This window comes from Phacochoerus africanus, chromosome 4 (assembly GCF_016906955.1).
Source record: "Phacochoerus africanus isolate WHEZ1 chromosome 4, ROS_Pafr_v1, whole genome shotgun sequence".
NCBI classification, from domain to species: Eukaryota; Metazoa; Chordata; class Mammalia; order Artiodactyla; family Suidae; genus Phacochoerus; species Phacochoerus africanus.
This window is the reverse complement of record NC_062547.1, coordinates 59,137,255-59,144,779: the sequence shown is the minus strand read 5'-3', so window position 1 is coordinate 59,144,779 and position 7,525 is coordinate 59,137,255.

Genomic DNA, 7,525 nt, shown 5'->3' with positions numbered 1-7,525 from the left:
GCAGCCCTGGGCTGGTGTTTCAGACCCTCATCTTTTCTAAGATACCTTCATTTAAGGTCTCATTTAAAGTATCAAGCACCATCCTAACTGGTGGTAGTAGTGGCGATTGGTGAGGGGGAATGTGGGTGAAATACTACTTTCCAGCTCTCAACGATAAATCTAGACAGTGGTTAAAGTAGTAAGGACACATTTTATTCAATAACTATTGAAATAAGAAAGAAGGTCCAGTGTGAACTAAACACTTCAATTTGTATAAAACTAGGCATTTTAAAGGGAGAATGAAAAGTAGAGAAGAGGAAATAAGGGAGCAGAGTCTGAGAAGTGGAAACAAAAAAAAGCATCGATTAAGCCGTTGGGACTTGCTAACTGACATTTATGGACTAGGCTTCTAACCTCCTACAGAGACTGGGAGACAGGGACCCTTCAAGTGTTGGCTGGAACAAACGGAATATTCTTTTGAGTTTTCCCAGGCAGAAACTTGAGGGGGCTGGATAGTGATCTTCAGGACCATGGCCTTGAGCAGTCAAAAACTGTGCTAGTGTTTGTTTAAGTCTCTAAATGCAGGATTTGGGCTTAGTCTTTATGTGCCAAGAGCTCTTCTGCAGTGCTCACAGTCCACCCCAACATATCTGGAACCATTGTGGAGCAGACCCAGGACAGTTTGGCCCTTAGGACGCAGGAGAGCAAATCAGATACAGGGTTTCCTATCTAGCAGCCCAGTATATATTGGCCCTCTCTCCTGCAGGAGTCAGTGTGGCTAGGGGAAAGAACCTTTGGAGAATAAACCAGGAGGAAAGCAGTCGTTGTGGCCCATCTTCTTGGTTTCTCTCATGTTTTTGTAAGTTAGAATGGAAATCAGCCAAAATCTGAGTCCCCCTGCTTCTTAGAGCCATGGAGCAGGGAGAGGGGCGGTCCCAGTCCCATTTCTGAGGGCAGCTGGGGAAGTGCAGCAGCAAGGATTGGGATCTGAGCTAGGACCTCTGGGGGCACCCCTCCAACTCCCACTGCCTCATTTTGCTCCCTAACAACTCCTCTCCCTACCCCACCTCCAACTCCCAACCCTTACTCTCCTCCTGTCCCCAGAGCACTCTCCTCTTTTTCACACCCATCCTTGATCCCAGTTATCACATGTGCTTGCCGGTGCCTTCCAAATTCAGTCTTTTTCCAGCAGCGTATCCATCTGCCTATAACTTTCTTCCTCCTCCTTTGCTTGGCTAATGCCTGCTCAGCCTCACCCCTCACCCCTCAGCTTGAACACTGCCTCTTCATTTGGCCTTTCCTTGAGCCTCCAGACCAGGTCAGTCTCCACTCCCTCCCATCTTTGGATTTCCATCATTTCTACGAACATTACCTCTCTCTCTATCATTATCATGACCAGCTAACAATTTATATGCTGGAAGGAAGCAGCATAAGGGTAGGAACCCTCTCACTTTTTTGGGGGGGCATGGGGGCTAAGTCCGTGGCATGCAGAAGTTCTAGGCCAGGAGTCAAACCCCCCACAGCAGTGACAACACCAGATCCTTAACCCACTGAGCCACCAGGGAACTCTGGAACCCTCTCACTCTTGCCTCATCTCTAGCACCAAGAAGGGGCTCAGAAAGTTTCAGTTAGATAAGGAGAAGTGGAAACCTGACTGAATGTTAGAAGAAAGGTGTAGAGGGGGAGAAAAGTGAGGTCCCAGCAGTAACCTATTCTTCCTTGACATCTGACACTTAATGAAGGCAAAGGAACAGAGAAGGAGTTTCAGGGTGCAACAGAGTAAAGGAAGGCTGGCTCAAACTGGGGTCAAGGCCAGCATGTTTGAAAGAGGAAGCTTAGGAGCCAGTGGACAGGAGAAAGTTGAGAAGGTGGGGAGGGCAGTGGAGTTGAAAGAAGGGGACCTGGTTTAGAAAAGGCAACAAGAAAGTAAAGTATGCTTAAAGAGACAAAGGAAACGGAAATCACAGGTCTTAGCTGTGTACCTGCTGTGTAATAAACCTTTGAAGGGGAGAGGTGAAAAATTGTGGTTGCCTATTTCAGATTACCTCAGTCCTCTTAGGGAAATAAAAGGTTAGGTCTTAGGAAAAATGAGCATTGGGAATCAAGAGCCTATGATTTGTTAGTGTATTAGTTAGGTCTGACTTAAGTACTGTAACAAGCAGACTCAAAATGCCAGGGCTCTACCATAAGTCTATGCTATAGGACTTTAATTCTTGCTCCCTTAGCAGTCCATGATGGGTATTCAAGTCAGTGGGTAGTCTCCTTTTTGGCGATCATTTAGGCACCCAGTCTCCACCATCTTCTAAGGTCTAGAGAAAGTGGGAAGAACCTGCAGAGCATGGAGAGAAGCTTCTCAAGGACCTGGCATGGAAGGAACACACAGTTCTACTCACATTCCTGTGGTGGAACTTTAGTCATGCTGTTCACCAACTGCAAAGAAGACTGGAAGATCTTGTTTAGCTGTGCGCTCACAGAAGGAGTAAGCAGAGTTTGGTAGACAGCTACTGGTTTTCACTACTGTGGTATGCAGAGTAATGGACCCCAAAGATGTCCACATCCTAATCCCCAGAACCTTTGGTTATGTATCTCACATGGCATAAGGAGCTTAACAGATGTTTAGGATCTTGAAATGAGGTAGTTAGTCTGAATTATCTCCCTGGATCCAATGTAATCACTAGTGTCCTTATAAATGAAAGAGGGAGGCAGGAGACTCAGTCAGTGTCAGAGAGATGTAGCATGAGGACTTGTCTGGCCATGTTGGCTTCGAAGAGGGAAGGGGGCCATGAGCCAAGGTACTTGGGCAGCCTGTACAAGCTAGAAGAGACAGGGAATGGATTCTCAAAAGCCTCCAGAAATAATGCAACTCCTGCTGACACCTTGATTTTAGCCCAGTGAGACCTATTTTGGATTGGTGATCTCTAGAACTCTAAGATAATAGATTTATATTGTTTTAAGACACCAAATTGTGGTGATTTGTTATGGCAGCAAGAGAAAACCAATACAACCACATTTGGTAATTTTTGAAGTACCTATTAGTGGAATGAAGCATTATTTTAGATTTTAAGAAGCTAAGACTATGTGTTGACTTTCTACCTTGTGCACAAACCTATTTACTGTCTTGTGAGCTCTCAGGGACCTGTCAGGGCTGGTGGACTTTAATGTGGAGAGGTTCTAGAATAGCAGTTCTCAGAATGTGGTCCCCAGACCAACAGAATCTGTATCTCCTAAAAACTTGTAGAAATGCATATTCCTAGCCACCCCAGACCTACTGAATCAGAAAGTATGGGGCCCAGGGGTCTGTGTTTAACAAGCCCTCCATATGATTCTGATACTTGCTCAAGTTTGAGAACCACTGTTCTAGGGCTAATGCACTGTTCTAGGGCTAAGACACTATTCCAGATTAAAAGAGACTAAAAAGAAGCAAAAACTAAAGCAGCAATTCACTATTCTAAACTGCATCTTTTTGTTCCAAAGGACATTACTGTAATAATTAAAGATACTTGGATGGAGTTAGAGCATTAGATAGTAGTAATGAATCAGTATTAATTCCCTGATTTTGATGGTTGTATGGTAGTGATGTAGGGGGTCCTTGCTTGTAGGAAATATACACTAAAAGTAATGAGAGGTAATGAGATGCTTTTCTGACAACTTCATTATCAAATGGCTCCAGGGGGAAAATTTTTATACATACTTTCCATTTTTCTTTGGGACAATTTAAAGATTTATCTTTAATTTGAAAAATAAAAACAGCATGATACCATTTGTCAAACATAAGCTTGGCAAATGTGAAAAATGTGGATAAAACCTAATGTTGGTGATGGTGTGGGGAAACAAAAAGTTTCAGACACCATTGTTGGAATTACAGGTTGTAATATTTTTGTAATTTTTTTTAATATTTATCAAATTTTATAACATCGATCAAAAATTTAAAAGCAAATTTTGTCTTAGCAATCTGCTGAGGGTAAGGAAATGTATTTTATGGCAGCATGGTTTGTTTATTTATTTATTTATTTACTTACTTACTTATTTTGTAGGGCCTTACTTGCAGCATATGGAAGTTCCCAGGTTAGGGGTCGAATTGGAGCTGCAGCCGCTGGCCTATGCCACAGCCATAGCAACGCCATATCTGAGCTGGATCTTCAAACTACACGACAGCTCACAGCAACGCCAGATCCTTAACCCAATGAGTGAGGCCAAGGATTGAACCCGCATCCTCATGGATCCTAGTCAGGTTCATTACTGCTGAGCCATGAGAGGAACTCCTAGCACTGTTTATACTAGGAAAAAAAAACCTGGAAACAACTGAAGTGTTTATCATTAGGTGACTGGTTAAATACATTATGGTATAAAATATGCAATGATGTACTAGTAAACCATTGGGAAGCACACAAAAGTTGTATAGATCCTTTCACAGAAAGATGAACAACTATATGCAGGCAAATGTATTAATGTTATGTTCCTTTTTGTGAAAAATCAAAATCAAATGTTTGGAAGCAAGAATACCTCAATTTGCCCTCACATACTCCCTGGTGTTGCTGAGTCAGGCTCAGAGCCCATGAAAGCCTGATTTTTTTGCACAAATTCCTTAATAATATGTAAATGCACAAATTTAGGTTTAGGTTCTTCCAGAATAGTTATCTCTGAGTTTTAAATGATCGTATCCTAACAAGTAATGAATGTTCCAGATCTGGTTAGATCCTACCTCTGAAGGTACTCTGGGCACCAAAGAGCTTCACTGTGATGTGCTGAATCTGCTTCTTCACTGCCCCAGATGCCATCTTGTTTCTGATAAGATTTTTGAATTCCTGGTCAATGAAATTGGGAACTTAATTTAATCTTGCGCTAGATGAACACATGTGGTCCCTTTCCACCATTCTGTAGTTCACCTGAAGTACTGCAGTTATGGACTGGCTAAAAGAAAGGGTATCAGGAAGATGAGAGGTGAGCTGAGGATTCCCAGGTAGAGGGCCTTGGGGCCACTATGACTTAAGGCCAAGTTCTGTGAAGAAGTTCTAACTACAGTATTAGTCCACCTTCCTCTACCCCGACTGGTTAGGCACAGTGGAGAGTGATCTAAGCCAAGGGCTGGTGTACCCAGGGCTTCTCCTAAATGCATGGGCCATGACAAAGGCAATCAACTTCAGAGATTCAAGGAGCCAGGGGATGAGGGAAGCCTTGAGGTTGGCCCTCAAAGCCCCACTAGTCAGTAAATGTCCAGACTAGATAACCTCCAGAATTCTATATATAGGGAAAGTAAGAAGGAACTGAGAAATTATGTAAATCATCCCATGCAAGTGGCTAAAAATTTTTTGGGTGAGGGGAGGGTAGTAAGATCACAGGAAGAAAAAAAATGTTAGTTGTAGTAGTGCTACTATAGTATTTCTCTTGTAACATGCTTGAGTTGATCTTTGTCTTTAGAGAAAAAAAAAAAAACCTCCTGAGAAGGAGACCTCACTGATACATCTTGTTTTGTTTTAGTGGTATCTTTAGAGGACAGTGTTTAAGAAATACTTTTTTTAAAAAATGAATTCTGAATAAAAATTTTTAAATTCTTAATTGAAATGATCTCAAGATGACTTAACTATTACTAAATAACTAAACTCTGTATCTCAGACATTGTTTTGTGGAAAGGAGAAAATGAACTTGCTGTGTAAAAATCCAACTGGAACAAAATGGGGGGAATGTCAATGTACCTCCCAGGAAAAATAGTTATCAAAAAATTCTTCACCAAGACTAGGAGCCTTTGAAAAGAAAATTCCCCTTACCCCCACTCCAGTTTGCATTCACTTTAAAATCTTGGCTTTAGACCACAACATCTATAGGTGTTGAACCAAGTTCCCTTTTGTTAAAAGATAAAAAACAAAAGTCTAAAGAAGGGCTGTGAAAGAATTCCACGGAGAGTTTTAAGGCCCAGGGTTGAGAGGTTGGTAGACAGCAGTGTTTCACCATCAGATTCCAACCAGGAACATTTAAACACTGTATTTGGATGGAGGGTATCTAATGCAAAGGACTGGTGACATACTCAGAGATCAGCATTGGAGAAGGCTTTCAAAATAGCAGTGCTGAAGGAAATAAAAGGCAAACCTGAGAATTCTGCATATTATGAGAAAGGATGCAAATGGAAAGTCTAAAACTGCAAAATAGAAAATATATTTAACATCACATTACATAGTGAACTAGAAGATGAACCATATCCAGAATGAAGCCTGGATAGGAAGTGAGGGGACAAAGGGATGAAAATGAGAAATTCAGAGGCATAAGAGGTACAGTGAGGGAGCCTAACATAGCTTTGTTTGGAGTCTCAGAAGGAAATGAGAAAGAAAATGGTATAGCATTAATATCTGAGCACACAGTGGCTGAGAATTTATTAAAACTGAATAAACATAACAAATCTACAAATTTAATAGTCCAAAGAATCCCAAGCAGGATTACTTACTAAAAAAATAATCTACACCTAAATCCTAAACATATCATAGTAAAACTGCAATAAGCCAGATAAAAAAATCTTAAAAGATGCCATTAACAAAAGAATATATTAGACAGATGAACAGCTGACTGCTCACCAGCCAGGGTGGAAGTCAGAAATTAATGGCTTGATGCCTCCAATGTAAAAAAAGAATATGATACTCAATCTAGAATTCTATTCCCAGAAAAAAAAATCTGTTAAGAATGAAGGAGGGATAAGCTATTTTTAGGCAAACAAGTGTTGGAAGGTTTTACCTCTAATAGAATGGAATGCCTTAAAGGATGTTTTTTAAACACAAAGAAAATGACTCCAACAAGGAAAGTTAGGGAAGGAGAAAAGAATGAAAAGCAATGGAAAGTTATTGTGGATATGTCAATAAGTCTAAATACACATTTGGTATGGAAAATAATGTATTTGTAATATATAGCTATATCCATTTATATATACCTACTTAAAATCCACAAAGCAATAGCATATAAGATATGAGATAAACAGTTAAAGTATTCTAAGATCTTTGCATTTTCTAGGATGAAGATAAAAGTATCAATTAATACTGGGGTTTGATAATTCAAGAATGGATATTTTTAATTCTTTGCCCATTAAAAGAAGAGAAAAATCAATAGAGGGAAAAATAGAATAATAGAAGAGTTGTAACTGAATTCTAATAGAATAAATTCTAGGCTAATCTGAAAGCAAGAAAAGAGATAAAAGAACTTAAAACAAGTGGGATAAATAAAAAGCAGTGAAAAAGATTGAAACCAAAACGTGTCAGAAATTATATATGAAAGATCTAATGCTCTTGTTAAAAGTTGTCAAACTGGATTAAAACAACAGCAACAATGTACTATTTCTGAGAGGCACATTTAAAACAAGAATAGAGAAATGCTGAAAATGAAAGGATGGAAAAATCTATGCCAGGAAACAGTAATCAAAAAAAGAAGCTGCTGTTATTAACTACAGAAAAAGACAGCCTAAGTAAGCCAAAGGTATTACTACAGAAATGTTTACTTCTTAAAGTTTCAACTTATGAGGAAGACATAACAATTCTGTATTTGCATGCACTTAATAACATGGCCTCAA